The sequence below is a fragment of the Panthera leo genome, chromosome C1 (genome assembly GCF_018350215.1).
Source record: "Panthera leo isolate Ple1 chromosome C1, P.leo_Ple1_pat1.1, whole genome shotgun sequence".
Classification (NCBI taxonomy): domain Eukaryota; kingdom Metazoa; phylum Chordata; class Mammalia; order Carnivora; family Felidae; genus Panthera; species Panthera leo.
This window is the reverse complement of record NC_056686.1, coordinates 39,732,430-39,750,717: the sequence shown is the minus strand read 5'-3', so window position 1 is coordinate 39,750,717 and position 18,288 is coordinate 39,732,430. Positions and strand designations below refer to the sequence as shown.

The 18,288-nt window shown below is 41.5% G+C and overlaps 1 protein-coding gene and 1 pseudogene across 6 annotated transcripts in view; both read right to left on the bottom strand.

Annotated features, from left to right (window-relative positions):
* ELAVL4 (ELAV like RNA binding protein 4) overlaps positions 1 to 18,288 on the bottom strand; it is a 154,411-nt gene that overhangs the window by 30,307 nt on the left and 105,816 nt on the right. The gene's annotated exons all lie outside the window — the stretch shown is intronic.
* Positions 3,559 to 3,957, bottom strand: LOC122227624 (annotated as a pseudogene).

The window sequence follows — 18,288 nt, the reverse complement described above, 5'->3', positions numbered from 1 at the left end:
GAAGCCATCCCTTTGCAAGGCTGGCTGGAAAGGGCCTCAGCATTTTGCACTGCCAACCTGCACACTTTGCTCTTTCTTTCTTCAAAAATCGTCATTCTCCAGAAACCTAACTGCTACTCCCCTCATCTGCAAAGTCCCTGAGGGGGCAGCCAGATGGGTAGCTGCTGTTGATAAAAACTTCTGAGTTGAGTAAGGATTCTTGTGAATGTTAGAACCCCGAGCTCAGGATGAAATTCTGTTCTCCAAGCACATGATAAAATCCCCAGTCACCTTAAGATCACCTGCATGGCAGTAATCCGCATGCTGCGTTAACTGCAGCCAACTATGAATCCCAAGACTCCCTCCCTGCCAGTCCTGAGATGTCAGATGGCTCAAAATCTACCTGAATACACCCTAAGGAGGGTCAGAGAGACCTGAAGCTGTTATTACACACACACACACACACACACACACACACACACACACACACACACACAGTGTGTGTGTGTGTGTGTGTGTGTGTGTGTGTGTGTGTTTCAAAACTTATTTGCTGTATAACTTTGGTTAAGCCATTTAAGCTTCAGCAGCATATTCCTTTATCTGGGAAAACAGGGATAATCCCTTATCCTCACAATCAGAGAATCACTGTGAGGGTTAACTATGTTAACACATAGACTAACAGCAGCTACCATTTATTCAGGGTCTGCCTTGTGCCAGGCACTGTGCTAAGTGGCCTACTGTTACCCAATTTAATCCTGTGTGAAATGGGTACCATCAGGCCCATTGGGCTGATAAGAACAATAGACTAAGACATGTTAAGTAACCTGCCCAAAGGTAACCGGTAAGTAGGGTCCACGGTTAGGATCTGAATAAGCCCAGATCTGTGTGACTTTTGGGCTCAAGCTTTTCTCTCCACAGGGCCTGGCTTCTGTGAAAAGGCACAGCAGAGTGTCCAGCATCAAGTAAGCACTCAAGGACATGCACACACTCTGCGCTGGGGTCTCTTCCCCTTCTTCACACTGACTGGGGATGTTTTGAGATTCTGGAGCATCCATGGCTCTGTTCCCACCCACCCCACCTCTGTGGGTTTTACATGGTGTTGGGCATTCTGGGTCTTCACTTTTCTTCTGCAGGCTCAGGGTTAGTAGAACCAACTAGTCAGAGAATTTCTTTTCTTTTGGTAGTTCACACAGTTGCTTCAAACTAAGTATGGTTTAAAGTTTTTGTACTCTAAGTGTGGTCCCTGTACCAGTATTGTTGGCATCATCTGGAGACTTGATACAGAAATGTAATGATTAAGAAATGCAGCTTCAGCTTATTGCTGTGTGGCCTTAGCTAACCAAGTTCAAGTAATGTCCCTACACATTGGTTTCTGAGAAAACTATACATCTAATCCTTAGTAGCAGGGAAGGGAAGCACAGATGGGAAAGTCCTCAGAATTTCTTTGTATACATTATTTCTTTTCATCCCCCAATTCTGCATTCCCACTTTGTTCCTTTCTGCTGCAGTAATTGTACCTGTAAAATGAACTTAAGATTACTTTTTCATGGAATTATTAGGGAGATTAAAAGTGATAATGCATGCAAAGTGCCTGGCATATAACGGATGCTCAGTGGATGCTGGTTCCTTGTCTTTCTTCTCTCATGCCCCATTAAATATTGCTTTCTACTATTGTCTATGAGACTGTTATCTTCTCATTGAGGTCCCAACCTTCTTAAAGGGAGAGAATGTTTTTGATGCTTTTCTTTTATATTGGAGCACATAATATGCTATAGGCACACAGACTCCATGTATAACAGGCATCTACAACATGCCAGATACCATGAGTGGGCCCCAAAATGACCAAGATATTGTTCCTGACTTCAGGAGACTTAATATGCAGAAGGGAAAAATAGATATAAGAATTAATTATAGCTCAGAAAAAATAATAAATATACCAGAGATATTTATTTTAAAACCATATACAAGAACAAGAACAATAACAAAAGTATACACATAACAGAGGAGACGAAGACTGATTCTGAGCAGAGTACAGAAGGCTTCCTGGAGGTAGAGGCACATGAGCTCAGCTTTGAAGAAACAGTAAAATTTTGATAGGATTTTCCTACCAAGGGATGACCTTCCAACCTGAGGGCTGAATCCAAGCACTGCATGAATTTACCCCACAGGTATTTACTGAACACTTGTCATGTGCGAGACATAGTTCCATTTACTGAGACTAGAAGAGAACAAAAATACTTGGTTTCTGCCATCACTGAATCTATATTCTGATTGAGGGTGATGGAGCAAGACAAGAAACATAAATAAAATATAAAAGTTGTCAGATGATGGTGAGTACTGGGGAGGAAATAAAGCAGAGGAGGGAAAAGTATAGGGGATGGGGTTGCAATATTTTAATAGAATGGTCAAGTGAGGTCTCGCTGCTAAGGTGACGTGAGAGCAGAGACCTGAGGGAAAGGAGGCAGCCAGTCCCTTCTCTCTGAGGGCAGGGCATCCCAAACAGAAGAAATCTTTTTTTTTTTTAAAGGTTTATTTATTTATTTTGAGAGAGAAAGACAGAGAAAGAGAGGGAGTAAGCAAGAGGGGCAGAGAGAGGGAGACAAAGAATCCCAAGCAGGCTCTGTACTGTCAGCACAGAGCCTGATGTGGGGCTTAATCCCACAAACCATAACATGCTCCTGAGGCAGGAGCATGCCTGGAATGTCAGAGCAATGACACAAGTGAACGTGAGGGCAGCCCCCCACTGCACTTGCTAAGTGACTGAACAGAGGAAAGGGGCACCCCTGGTTTCTTCAAACTGACTCTATAATGCTGCGGAATAAGACATATATGAAAACCATGCCAGCCCACTCCCCTCAGCCCTGCAGATCAGGGGAACGATCTCACTGACATATCCTTTCAAAACCATCTCTTAAAGTATCCCTGTTCCTCACTAGGTGAGGAGCAACTTGGGGCCAAGATGCTATTTTATTCATCTCTGTATCCCCAGGACTTACCAAAGGATCCATAACATTGTTGGATAGTCAGTAAATACCTGTTGGGTGAACAGATGAATATGATCTATTCACATACATACTTACATCCTCTTAACCCACTCAATTTCCCATATACCAAACAGAAAGGGACCAGGAAGAGCTGCAAACTTTTTTACCAGGGCCTTACCCATGTCCAGAAGAATCAGTACCATGAGACACATCTGAAAGACCTGTAGTCTTCAGTCTGAAGGAGAAAAGACTCTAGAGGTGCTCAGAGCCAATTCTAATATTTGAAAGGCTGTCATGGGAAAGCAGGGGTAGGCTTGTCATAAGGGAGAGAATAAAGATCTGGGAGAAGAAAGTTAGGGAGCAGATTTCTGCCTTGATAAAAGGAAGAACTTTCTAATAATGATTGATGAGAGTGTGGCTGCCTTGTGAGGTGGTAAGGGTGCCATGACTAGAAGTATGCAGAGACCAATGTTTGTTATCAGGGAAGGGGGCAGCAGTCAGCAAGACGGACTGATCCCTTGTAACGCTAAGATGAAAGGTTCTAAATTATATTTTATTTATTAATTTGAGGAACAAGGGCTAAGTTTTTTATTGTTCATTTCTTGCATTTCCAGTATTCCTTGGTGACATCCGTGGCCTGAGGCTCTTTGCCACAGTCCTGTACCACCACACAACTGCAACCAACCACTTCATGGGATTTTCCTTCTCTGTCAGTTTTACAGAGGCCTACCCATTCCCCTAGTTTCTTGTTGTCATTAACCTTAATTTGGTTGATTTGGTGTTCAGCACAAAGGGCCTCTGCCAGCTTGACATACATAGGTTCATCCAGTTGGACGCAAGCACACAAAGATGGGCTTGGTGCTTGCTTGTCTAAGGCTTTGGCAGCTTCGTGAATTCCATGTGCTAGGTCATCGTGGAATGAGTCTTTCAACACTTCTTGTAAAGCAGTATTAATGTCCATTATACCTCCAGCTACAATGCCTTCCCTGGCCATGGTGGTGGGTTATGGGTGGAGCCAAATCTTGAGTGTACCCTAGCCTCCCCCTCTGCACTCCTGGGGGGCAGCAGGGAAAGAGCTAAATCGTATTTATTTTAGACCCAACACTCCCAACGTGTTTCAGTTTATCCTGATTTCTAACTGAGGAAATAAAAAGGATAGAGACTAATTACTAAGCACCTACAAGCAAAACACGTTACATATATCATTATTTAAATCTTCACAACTTCTAAAGCAGACATTTTTTTATGTAAGTACTATTTTTTTTTATTTAAATTCAAGTTAGCTTAAAAAAATTTTTGTTAAGTTTGAGAGCGAGTGTGATTGGTAGGGGGTGGGTGCAGAGAGAGGGAGAGAGAGAATCCTAAGTAGGCCCTGCACTGTTAATGCAGAGCCCTATATGAGGCTCAAATCCATGAACCCATGAGATCATGACCTGAGCCGAAACCAAGAGTTGGTCCCTAAACCGACTGAGCCACCCAAGTGCCCCAAGTTAGTTTTTTTTAATGTTTATTTATCTTTGAGAGAGAGAGAGAGAGAGAGAGAGAGAGAGAGAGAGAGACTCTGACAGGACGCTAGTGGGGGAGGGGCAGAGAGAGAAGGGGACAGAGGATCTGAGAATAGGGGAGGGGCAGAGAGAAGGGGGGAACAGAGGATCTGAAGCAGTCTCTGTGCTGACAGCAGCGAGCCCAACGTGGGGCTTAAACTCACCAACTGTGAGATCATGACCTGAGCTAAAGTTAGAGGCTTAACCAACTGAGCCGCCCAGGTGCCCCTTAAATTCAAGTTAGTTAACGTATAGTGTAGTACTGGTTTCAGGAGTAGAGTCCAGTGATTCACCACTTTGAGGCAGGCATTTCTATCCCCGTCTTACAATAGGGGAATCTGAGGCCCAGGAAGTAGATGTAACATATCCAAGGTTATTTGGCTGCAGAATAGTAGCCAGACTCCTCTGATTCCAGAGCCTGTGCATTTTTTTTTTTTTTTTTGCTGTGCCCTGGTTTCTTGAATATGTGCTCATTTGTATGCTAAACACCTGCTGGACATGGCACAGTGTGTCTGAGACTTTGACAGAGCCTGAGTTTTCTAGTACTATCTCTAAGTCCTCATTCTTCTCATTTAATTTCAATATATACCACCCAAGTATCCCATTCCCACTTTCTAACTTGGTTGTGCCTGCCAAACTGGATCTAGTATATCACAGAATGACAGTCTTGGAAAGGACTTTAGTATCAATCATCTTCAAGTCTGTTCTCCAGATTCTGAAACTGAGGACTGAGGAAGAAGCAAGGAGTTCATGGTCTACTAGAAAGTCAGACTTATGAATAATAATGATAGTAGAGTATGGTTCAGTGTTATGACAGTAGGAGAGAGGGATTTCTGAGATTAATTCAAAAAGATTGATAGGAGACAGCCACACAATAGACGGAAAAGGGCATTCCAGCAGGAGGAGGAAGCATGAGCATCTATCCCTTGAGGAGACAGACCTGCCATTCTGTTCACAGCCACTACTTCCAGGAGGCCGCTGATTGTTGGTATCAACCTGAAATGTCAATACTGTTTCCAAGTTGAATCTGGGCTCAGATGTATATGTGACATCTCCCCATACCTCTGGCACAGATTCAAGAATCATTTAGGCATCTGAAATTCTGAGTGTGTCTGCTTTCTGCCAACAACAAACACTATTGAAAAAGACAGGACCTGGTCTCCCTTATTTCAAATTCTTGAAGTATTTAAAATTACATTGAACCAGTACTAGGTTATTTCCAGAGGCTACATTCTGGCTTCCTAAGTAGACGTAGTTTCCTTAGAAGCTGAGAACTCATCATGTAGCATCAAGATGGCAATGAGCAAAACACTTGTCCCACAGTGGGCATTCAGTATGAGCTTGCTGAACTAAATGTATTTCTTAATGGACCCTAAATCCCTTAAGGGCAGGGACATGGATCTTATTAATCTTGGTATGACCAACGTCTGGCACATAGTAGGCTTCCAATAAATCTATGTTGAATGAATGAATGAGTGAATGAACTCAATAAGTGAATGAACTCAATGAATAAATAGGAACAAAAATAGTTATTTTTTGAGTGCTTACCATGTGCCAGTTATTGTACTGAGTGCTTTATTTTTTTTCTAGCTTTACTGAGATATAGTCAACAAATATGACTGTAAGATATTTAAAGTGTACATCATGATGATATGATACGATTTGATATGATGTGCAATGATAAAACACATTTATTTATTTACTTACTCATATTTTTGGTGAGAACATTTAAGTTCTAGCTGAGTACGTTATTTCTCTCATCTCATCTGCTCCCTGAAACAATCCTACAAGGTAGGCATTATCACTGCCATTTACAATCAAGAAGACTGATGTCCAGAGACCTCAGATCCCAAGACCCAAGTCCATCTGGCTCCAAAGTCCAAATAGGCTTTTAACAGAGTTTCCTGATTTCAGAGGCAGTATCACCCAAACTGTTCAAGTAAATGTGAAACAAAGCCTGTGTTACTGGGGTAAGGTTCATGGAAATGCAGAGTATACAAAATGATTTCCAGCAGTCCCCAGAGCAGGAAGGACTGGTTACAAAACTACAATATTCCACAAAGAAAGCCAACCAACAAATTCCCAAAGGAGGTTTTTTTTTAAACCTCTTTTAGTTTGTCCTATAAAATAAGTTGCTCCAACGACAGATCTTCAAATATGTATTTCAATAATATACCTCAACAAATGACAAAATGAAACTAATCTGAACCCTATTTTTCTTCTGTCTGTTCAGGGAAGAAAGGCGATTCATGAGATAAAAAGCTAGTTTAAAAAAAAAGCTGAAAGAGAAAAAATAGGTAATGTACAATGGATAATAGAAACCTCAGCGACAACCACCTCACCCTTCAGCATTTATCACACAAAAACAAGTGTTCAGACTGATGACCCTGGGGCAATGAAAGATTCTTAATCGAAACAACACTCAATTAAATTATGTTCAGAATATTCTTACAGACAGGAAAGAATAGTCAAACATTTAAACATATTTTTAACAAGGGTTGAAACAAAAAGAGGAGGATTTTGGCAAACTCCCAGCTAGTCAGAGAAATGAACCAGAATTCTTAATTCTTGGTTGGCTTACTCTCACATACAACAAAAGGTCTGGATGTCAGACAGACAAGACTTTCCACCCAGAATGGATGCAAAACCAACAGGTGATTCCAGAAACGCAGCTGATGTTAAACGATGTTCTAACAACAACAAAGGAGGAAGGGGTAGAAAAAGTCATCAGGTTAGTAGTAATTGTATACACTGTAATTAGCCTTTGGGCAAAATGAGATTCTGTGGGTGAAATGTCTGTGGGTGAAAGGAAGTGCTGTGTGTAACACTAAGACAACGGCTTCCAAAACTCCCATCAGACACTGTGGAGAAGGCGTGTGTGGAGGCTTCCGATATCATGTTGGGATTTAGATTAAATGAGATAACTTATGTGAGAGGGCCTGGCACAAGGTAGATGCTTTATAAATATTAACTGAGTATAAATCTATTAAAACTGTCTTTATCCAAAGTAAAAGAAAATTCATGGCTCTTGATGAAGGAGGTGAGAAAAATAACTTGTCTGTGCAGAGCTAGAGAAGGACTTTGTCGGAGAATCTTTGTCAGTGTGTCATTTCTGAAATCAGGGCTTGGGGATCTCTGGCCTTGGATTCACCACTAACAGCGGTGTGAAATGCAGAGATGAGTACCCCATCCCTATCATCAAGGAGTTCACTGATAGTGAAGTACCAGACAGGAATCTCATGATCATGTTAGGATCTGACAAATGCTAAAATAGATATTTCCCAGATCCATGAAAAAAAAAAAAAGAAACAAGAATCAAAGCACATTTTCCCTTTTCATCACCAGTCAGCTTGCAGATAAGAAATAAGACAACATCAAGAAACAAAAACCCAAGAACAAAAGGACTCATGCAGAAATGGGTCTGTAGTGTAAGAAGCAAGGAGGGAAGCCATCTTCTTTGATTTTTTTTTTTTTTTTTAAAGCTAAGGGCTTCTTAGGGAATGGCTATTCTGTGCAAGTGTGACCAGCATCATTACACTGAGTCAAGTACCTGGGAGAGGTGAAAATGAAGAAATGCCCAGGAATGTGTGTGAGAATTGCAAAACATAAATACCTTCTATGGCTCACCTCTTTTGGGCAATGGAAAATGAAATGTTACCCTGACAATCAGAAAACCAAAGGAACTCATGATTTAAATCATGCCCAGAACATGCTTAGTACTCAGTAATTTTTAACAAAAATGCCTAATGTTTGATGGGGCTGTGTTGGTGCAGAAGGGATGGATCCATCTGGCACCATATTCGGTTTCTCCTGAGAGCCATTAAGACTTTCCTAGGACTCCAAGGCCTCTGCTTGCCCACTCATGTGTAGTAGAGAACCCCACCTCTTTCTTAACAGAAAACAGGAGGTCATCAGGTAGGTACTATCCCAAACTGCCTCCTTCCCTTCTACTACAAACTTATCCCTAGCTCCTCCTGGCTTAGAATGACAGTCCATAAAATGCTGGAGGAAAAAATGTTCCTAGGGCAATGTTATGTATTATACATTCCTTTTAAGATTTGTAACACGCATTAGCACAGACTCAAAGAAGCAGTGATTAAAAAAAAACAACCCTTTTTAATTTGGTTCACTTCAGTTTCCCAAACTCATTTGGTCACAGAACCTCTTTTAAAAAAACATATAACCTATTAAACACCTTTGGGAAAGACTTTTAGATGAGATTCCCAAATGAGCACTACTCTTTGAAACAGGACAGAATACTGCCTCAGGATATAATTACCCTAGCCTGGGGGTGTGGGCCCCAGCTCTGAGGTATAGTTCCTGAGATACCAGAGGGGCCCACAGGAAAAAGGAAATGAAGCCAGAGAACAGTTCTAAGGTCTCTTTTTACTGTAACAGTCTATGATTCTGTTTCTCAGAGGACACCACACAGACTTGCTCTGGGATAATCTAGACACAGGACAGAGATGCATAGTGGGGAGGGGGTCAGATGTCTGAAGACATATTTTCATCTTGTACAAATCTGGGTCTAGCTCACTATGTATCAGCATACAATAGCTCAAGGAGTTTCACTCAGAGAACCAAAGACCTAGGGGAGAAACAAAACATAATTGTGTGTGGCTGTATGGACACCAAAGCAGAAGTACACATGTAGAGGTGCACAGATACAGCCATACACTTGCACATTATCTATACTTAACTAACTAGGCACAATACCCTGGGAGCCACTTTAGTATTGCAGATAAAAACAGAGTCAAACAGGATGCCTGGGCGGCTCAGTCGGTTGAGGTCTGACTCCTGATTTCCGCTCAGGTCATGATCCTTGGGTTGTGGGATTGAGCCCCATGTCGGGCTCCACGCTGGATGTGGCCCCTGCTTGGGACTCTCTCTCTCTCTCTCTCTCTCTCTCTCCCTCTCTCTCTCTCTCTCTCCCCCTCTACCCCTCTCCCCCGCTCGCGCGCTCTCTCTCTAAAGTAAATTTTTAAAAAATAGAGTCAAACAAACATGGGTTCAATTTTGTTCTGACACTTAGAAGTTGTGTGACCTTGAACAAGTTAGTTAACTTTTCTGAGCCAGTTTCCTTACCTGTAAAATAGGGCTAATAATACCTACACCTCACAGAACTGCTGTAAGAATTATATACTATTTACCAGATGCTGTTCTGCATGTTTTATATGTTGATGCTCACAATAATCCTATCAATATCCCTATGTTACAAATGAGAAAACCGAGGCACAGAGAGGGGAAAAACTTGCCTGTTACACAGCTAGTAACTAATGAGGCTGGGATGCTAACACAAGCAGTCTACGTCTTAATCACAAAGCTATCCTGCCTAGCACAGTTCCAGATTATAGTAGGTCTATGATATTCCCCGGGAAGACACAGACACACATACACAAATATACAAATACCCTACACCTCTTCTTCCTCTCTCGGATTTAAAATGTGCTGTTTTTGTCATTAGTTTGTTACACGGGCAGTTCAAGTGGGCAGCATGCAGACACCAGCTTCCCAAACACAAGGATCCTACGTGGCTCTTCAAGGAACAGAAGAACAATTCAACATTATAAATGATGACTCACGACCACTATTTTCACAAACAGCCTGCTAATTAAACTTTCTTATGAACCTTGCTAACCAATTTTTCCAATGCATGGAGGAAAAATCATTCATTATAGACCGGAATCCGAAATCTAATATTAACAGCACAAGTAGGATCTGTGGCATTGTAATTTGATCAGCTTGAGCATTAATAACAGTTAGACACTGATGTCTGAGGCAGTTAATCAGCTTTTGTTGAGATGTACATAGATAACTGAACAAAACATCTGGAAGACAGACTAGAAAGTAAAACTAGCTTATCACAAGGGGTTTAGTATTTGCTTTATCCTTACAAATCCCCTCGTCACAATGTTCTATCTTCTAGGTGACCACAGTAATATCCTGAATTGGTATAGCACTTTAACGACTTACCAACACATTAGTAGCCCATCTCCCATCAACACACAGTAAGGTGGAAAGAACCAGTGTCGTTTTCCCCATTTTATGTACAACAATCTGAGGCACAGAACAGTTTGATCCACTGAAAGTCCCATAGCTATAATGAGAACTTGGTGGAACCTTCCATTTTATCATGTTGCCACTCATAGAGGTGGCCTGGTTTTAAAAACAATCTCAGAAATCATCCTGGCATTTTCAAATACTGAACTGAAGGCTTTCATTTACAATCTTCCAGAACCACTAAAACTGCTATTCATTATTACTGTAGCTATTTCTGAGGTTTACTGGAATACATCCTACACAGCCACATGCAAGACTCAGGATGAAACAGCAAGAATGCGAGGGACCTTCTCTGTGAAAGTCTCTTGTTCCAACTGGCAACAGCATGTGGTCAGACAGACATGGGTACACAGACAGCTCGGTCAGTCACTTCAAACAACGTGAGCTTTGGTTTCCTCATCTAAAGAATGGGGCTGCTATTACCTCTTGGGGTTGTGGTCAGGATTAAATGAGATAACAAATATAAAGCAACTGGCATCCAGCAGTTCTTAATAAATGTAAGGTCCCATTCCACTCTCCTGCCTTCTCATACGGCATTTCCTATTTCCTATTTGGAATTATATAACTGAGGACTGAACCAAGAACAAATAGATACCTACTTTTCCTTTCCTCTGTCTTCATCCATCTATTGGCCCAGGGGTAGGACACTTGGTGAGAAGAGGGAAGCAGTCAAGAGACAGAAGGGGCCCCTCCCATTTATAGGCTGCTTTAGTTTACAAGTGCCTCCACATGTGTCAGCTGTTTGAATTCCAAGTCCCATGCAAAGAAGGTAGGGTAAGGATCTATCTTCGTATTGTATGCCGAGAAAATGGGAGGTCCACAAGGAAAAAGTGACTTATGCAAGGCCAGGCACATACCTATTATGTGTGTGTGTGAGAGGGGCTGGGGAGTAATGCAAGATATTATTGATATCTGTCTCACTTCTGGTTAGAGTTCACTGCACTGTGTCTGGTATTTCTGAGAAGGAAGCATTCGGTATGTGTGTGTATGTTGGGGAGGGTAGAACACTCTGGGGTAGTGCTGTATTTCTTTTGTACTTAGACAGTGGTCTGTCTCATTGAAAAAGCTCCACTTACTGGCAAGGGGCACTGGGGAAGAGAAAAGGTGGCTGAGAACTAGTTCCAGTTTCCAGGGTCAGGGCCAGAAGGTGAGAGTAACATTTGATTTTCCTGCTTGCTGTCCAGCTCAGAGTCCTGGGCAATGCAGAACCTGCCAGAACTCACTGCAGGGACCCTTACCAGGAAGATGGTAGCAGAGTACTGAAGTGCCTGTGTGCCCAGCCTCAGGGTTTGAGGGGAGAGGGGAAGACTGAAGAGATCTGGAGACCAGTTAATACCTCAGTTCATGGCAGCAGGCAAGGAAGCTCACTTCAGAACACTTCCTTTGGCACATTGTTTACAAAAACAGTGAAAACAGGGACTCCAGTCAGGCAGCCTCTCTCTGTCACAGACTTCCTTGGCCAGAAAAAAACATGTCAATCAATCCAACATGGGCTCAAGCAAGAAAGATGAAGAAAGAAAAACTCTATGTATGTGAGTTCAGGCTTCATATCCCATCCTGTATTATAGCTGGCAAGTGTCTCCACAGAGGTCTGTGGGCTAATGTGAGTGTCGGGGGGAAGGTGGGGGGGGGGCTGGGATCCTGCTTACCACTTGAGAATGGGATCAAGGTTGTCACCATCCATTTTTCCTTCATGTAAAGAAAACTTAGGCTAAGTGGTTGGTTACTTCTCAGACAAGTCACCTAGCCACATGTAATTTAATTTTCCTTCTGGTTCTCCTTTTACCATTCATCCTATGCCCATTTTGCTCTACCTTGCTTTTTAAAAAATCCATAGCTATTTTAATTCTAGCTCTCTTTCATATTATCTTACAAAGCCAATTCAAATCCTCTTTTAATCAAATGGCACGTGAGTACATAAAAAGGCAAAAAGAGGAGGCAGGACAGGAAGCAAGCAAAGAAAAGAAAAAAAAGAAGAAAGAGCAAGGAAAACAAGAAGCCAAGTGCTCTTGACTCAAGTCTTCTTTGGGAGGCTCTGGCCTCAATATGTTGGCTATTTTGATAGGGTCAGAGGAAGTACTGAATGTCAAAGCCTTTGAAAACAGACACAAAGGGAAATTTGGGGGATTATTAAGTATACGTTTTATGCTCATACCGCCAATAAAATGATTAAATCTGAGTCAAGATGTTTGTGGTGAGAAATTCCATTATCAGCCATAGGAATTAGAGTAATTACCCGAACTATCTGTATCCACTTAATGGTAATGGGACCTCACATATCACCAGACATCCAACTGCAAAACAAGGGCCAAGCAGAAAACCAAATTTGTAAGTCAGCAAGAAACTGAAGTAGGTGCAAGGAGAGTCACGGAGAGAACTTGTGCCTGACCTCAGCAAGATAAACAATGATCCTCAAATCACAGACGCCATGGGGAGTCTGCAAATTGTCCACCTCCTTCTGTGTTAGGTTGGGTTATTTATTAGGAAAGTAGAAAAAAACACAGACTTTGGAGTCTGACAAACTTGGGTTCAAATCTTAGCCCTACCACTTATTAGCTATGACCTTGGATAAATTACTTAACCTTTCTGAGCTTCAGTTATTTCATCAACACAAAGGGGCCACTAATAACACTTTCTCATGGAATAGTCCTGACTGTTCCATTCACTATTCCTTGAAGATGTCTCTGAAGCCTTGCTCAACTGCTTCCCTCTTCATGGACTGGTCTCCCACAACCTGCTCTCTACCAAGATCAAGGCTCATTTGACACTTGTTCTGAGAACCCCAGCCTACTGTCGTCTTTCTCTCTTTTGAACACCCATAGCTGATGTGTTCATATTCATTTAGCACAGCCAGAGTGACAAGGTAACAGATCACAGACTTTGCAGTCAGACAGATCTAACCCCACTCTCCAGCTAACTGTTCTAAGTCTTGGCTTCCTTATCTATAAAATGGGGATAATACCACTGATCATACATAACTGACATAAAGCTTCAATGAGATAATATATATAATACGTAGCTGAAACATAGCAGGCATTCCATCAAAACTCCATCCTTCTGTGATGCGTCCTTCTGTGCTAATGAAACTACTAGCCAGGGTCAGGAAGGGTCAGTTTGGACCTTGGTGAAAAACGAAACAAACACCCCCCACCCCCACCCCCACCCCCACTACCATCACACGCAAAACAGTAAAGGCGGACAGACATGCGTTCCAGCCCCTTCCAGACCTGCAGGCTGCCGTAGGACCCCATACTTTGTCCTGGCTTCCCCCATCACTGCCCTGCTGGCAGCAATGTGTGGGCACAAACTATGTCTTATCCTCTCTGGCTTCTTCACAGACCCTGATACAGAATTTAAGAGAAGAGAAGGAAAGGGAATAACATTTATTTGGTCTGAGAGAGCAGACACTAAATAAATACTGTTGGCTGAATGAAAATGTTTTACAAATGTAAAAGCCTTATCCAAATATATGGTCTCTATCTGAATTTTATCTTCTCTCCAAACTAGAAATATCTTCTCCCATCAAAGCTCAATTTGGGGACTGTAGAAAAAATAAAAAGGCAACTTAAAGATCTTTAGTTCTTACAAGGAATGAAGACAGATACAGAGTTCATCAGTTAAGAGCAATAAGGGAGATGTGGAATGGGGCTGTTGTGGGGTGGGGGAGGCAGACTGAAAAGAGAAATCACCCTGCCACACCTCCCAGAAGACAAGAAAAAAAATGAATTTCCCATTAACACATTTCAGAAAGCACTTTCCTCCTACCCTGAAGCTGATGAATTACATTTTTAGATAATGTGTGGAAATTTCAGTTTGACATTACCTTCCTGCTTAGTTCCTAGTCTCAATCAACCAGGTCATTCTACAGAGAAGGGGGAGGGAGTGAGGGAAGGAGTGTGTGTGGGGGTGTGTGTGTATGTACTGGGGGAAGGAGGGGAGGCTGGGTGAACAGGGAATTGGTCCTACGAACCAAACAGTCAGCTAAAGCACAGAAATAGAAAATCCTTAAAATACCCAGGCCTGATTCACATCCCAGGTAAAAATCCTTTGAGACATTTCTCTTGGGACATGAGAATACTTTCCTACGGTTATCTGAGTTTGGAAGCGGGGCAGAACCATCTAATATGGAAGGGAAGATGAAGGGGAAGATAGCCAGGGGGCAAAAGGAAACCATACCTGCTCTATAATCCTGACTCCTGCCACCCTGGGAAAAGAATTATATCCAAAGGAGCAGAATGTACCTGTATAAGTTCTAATCCTCACTGATCCATTCAGTTGCCAACCTATCCCAATTAGAAAGTATGGGAGCTCTCTGCCCCATGGGTGTGTAAGAGGCACAATAATTACATGGTTTACTGTTTGCACTTAACATTCTGACATCTTCCAGTTCCCCTTAATAAGGGAGACCCCTATTCTTCCATTTTGTAACCCTACTAGGCTGCCAAATCTTCTCCATAACTGAATATTTTCCATTCACCCCCAACAATAATCACTTTCCCTCCCCAAGTCCACAAGTCAAAATTCTTTCGTTCTTCTTTGTGGAATACAAGTAAGATGACTGCAGGGGGATGAGAAATAAAATGACAGATGCAAATCTGCCTGATTTTCCTTTGAATTCAAGAAACACATTGCACTGTACCAAACACATTTTCAAAGTCAGCAGCAAAATGTGCTGATAAATGCTACTATTTCCTGTACCTTTCTCATCACTAGCCCTCTGATGTGCATGTAGAAAAGTTCATTTAGCTAATCAATATCTTGGGATTTTCTTGGATTATACATAATTGAGACTGGGTTTTAACTATGCTTACATTTAAGGCAGCATCCATTTTAATACAGTGCTTGCAAAATCAAGAAAAAGAAAACACAGTGAAGAGTATTTTGTGAAGAGACAAAACCTGAAGTTAAAAAACCACTCTGTTCTTCCTTGTTCAGGTAACTGGTGACCTGCTTAATTAAAAAACCACTGGTCCTTATTGTTATTTTTTTAATGTGTAGTATGCTCTTTTCCAAAACAAAAGATTTTGAACTCTAATTGTGTTTTCCCTGAACTGAAAGTTTTCATTCCCTGGGTAATATAAGCTGAGTTCATTTGTTAAGGGGAGAAGTCAGTTGAGTATTTTTAGAGAAACTGCCAAAGATAAACTATAAATTGGACAACTCACAATTAGACAGTCCTGGGTTCAAGTCCCAGCTCCTCCACTTGGAAGCCAAGACACCTTGGGCTAATTACTCAGTTGTTCCTAAGTCCAAGTTTCTTCATCTGTATAATAACTATCTTGAGGATTACATGAAATTCCATCAATTCATCTCAGCACAATGCTTAGCACATAGTGCACAATAAACACTGGCTATTATTGTGAGTCTCCAAGAAATCCCAATTTACTATTTAAATGAGCTACTCTATTTAAAGCACTGAATACCATGCCCAAAACACACAGAAGGCACACAGAAACATACAAAAACTTCTGCTATTATATTTATTTGGCTGGGTGTTGTAAGAAAGTATGCCAATAAACTCACCTTAGGGCTGAATTCACATTTTAGGAATGAATTAAAAGCACTTTCATATTTTAGGATTTTTCAGGGCCTTTTATTGTTTATAAAGTTATCTCAGAAGTAAAACTCACTCAAATTTCCATAGTGCCCTAGAAGTACAGTTTCTTGAAAGTATATGAGGTAACATAAAGCAGTCCACAGCCCTCACTGTCCTTTCTCTTTTTAACCCAAGAGACCATACTCCATGCAATGCCTCCTGACCTTAGAGGGCCCTAACAATCCCCCCACCCCCGCTGCTGTACCCACATGTCACCTACTGAGAGGGACACACAGGATTAATAGCATTTTCACAAATCTGAGAAAGAATAGAAGTTACCCAGTGGCACGAAATCAAAACTGAGTTGGTTCCTTTAACTGGAGATGTGATTCCAGATACAAAGGTGGTGGCAAAGCATTCACCCTGATGTCCACAGCAGTGAAGGGTCTTTTTTGCCTTGTTCTGCCTTTTCCACTGAATAACATTAATTACGCCAAAGCCAAGTGTTATAAAGAAAAAAATGAAAAAAAAAAAAATGGGCTAGAGGTGAGGTTTAGGAAATGCTGTCTTTGTCAGGGTGCAACTCTAACCAGCTTCGTTTTTTGGTATGCTTAACTTCATCTGGTGATGCTGCTTCATAATAGATTACTGTGTCCTAAGAGGCATACTCTAGCTCTACTTCCTGTGTCCAAAACACAAAGGAATAAAAAAGGCTTTTGTTCTTAGATTGGAATTTTAGCTCTATACCTTTGCTTTTCTTCCCTCTACCTAAATCCTAACCTCATCTTTCAAACCTCTCCCAGCAGCTCCAGCTAACAGAAACCTCACCCTTTCTCAACCATCTATAGTCCTTACAGTCTGTTCCATGCCCTGGACACTCTATATATTCAGCTTTATAACAGATAATGTTCAGTTTAGACCACTCCGTCCTCAAAACCCTTCCTTCAGAGCTCTTACCTGCCTGAACTGGGATTTAAAAAAAAACAAAAAAACAAACTACACTGCATGGGCACATGAAGAGTAATATCAAGTAAAAATTCTTTTTGATCGCTAGAATGCAAAAAATCACACGAGCTAGACAAGTAGATCAAAACTGTTTGTTTTACATGGATTCATTTCTGGGGATTTTTCTTTGTTACTTTTTTTCTCCTTTCTGTCTTCCTTTTGGAGAGCAGTGATAACGAGGTAGACAACTATTAAAATGTAATTTAGCATCCCAGTTCTGCTGGCTTTAAGACATACCCTGAGCCATCTAACTGCATCCTGCCTAAGCCATGTTTCCTCCCCTAAAATACTGAGCATCTCTAATGCAGTCTCAAAGCTTGAAAAAACAAAAGGGCAACAAAATTAAAAATGAGAAACTAATTCAATTCTTTGCAGTTCATGGGAATAATATAATTTCTACCAGGAGTTTGATGTTTTTTTGCCTGAGTTTTGAGGTTGCACAAAAGCTTGTGGGCCACACACCATGTCCCTTTCTCTCCAGCAGCAGAGTCTGCAGATGGATGAAAGAGAAAAATGAAGAACATGGCTTCCTGTGCCATCACGTGTCCACAGCTGCACACAAAAGCAAGTTGGGAGACATGTTTTCTCTCTCTGGTACCTAGATTATCCTGATAAGCGTCCTTTTAAAATTGGAAAAAGAAAATCTAATATCACTGAGAAGATAAGTAACAGAGATGTCCAAAAGCACTATAACAGAATCTTAAACCTGGCACTTTCAGTAAATTTGGTTCTACTCTGAAGGCTGAGTTGTATCCCCAGAGGATGATAAATATTGTTATCTTTGCCTCCTGTTATACACAGGAGTCTAGTTTAAAGCCATGGTGCATTAGGTAGAATCTCCAGAGGGTGGCCAGCAACTACTGCTCAGAGGATCAAAATGTTTCATTGGGTTATGGGGCCAGGGTTAGGCAGCGATCTTCGCTTAACACAGGCAGGGGCATCCTGCACATACTTCCCCATAAAATCATGCTTTTGGAATCTGGGGGTGAACCCCAGCTCCACCACCTGGCAATAATTGTTTTGCAGGGGGAAATTACTTGACCTCACAAGGTTTCAGTGTCCTCATCTAAGAAAATGGATGTTATTCTCAGGGTTAAATCAAATACGGTATGTCTAGTGCTTAGCAAGTACCTAGCATAAAGTATCTGATAAATGATAGCAATTATGTCCTCAGCACCAA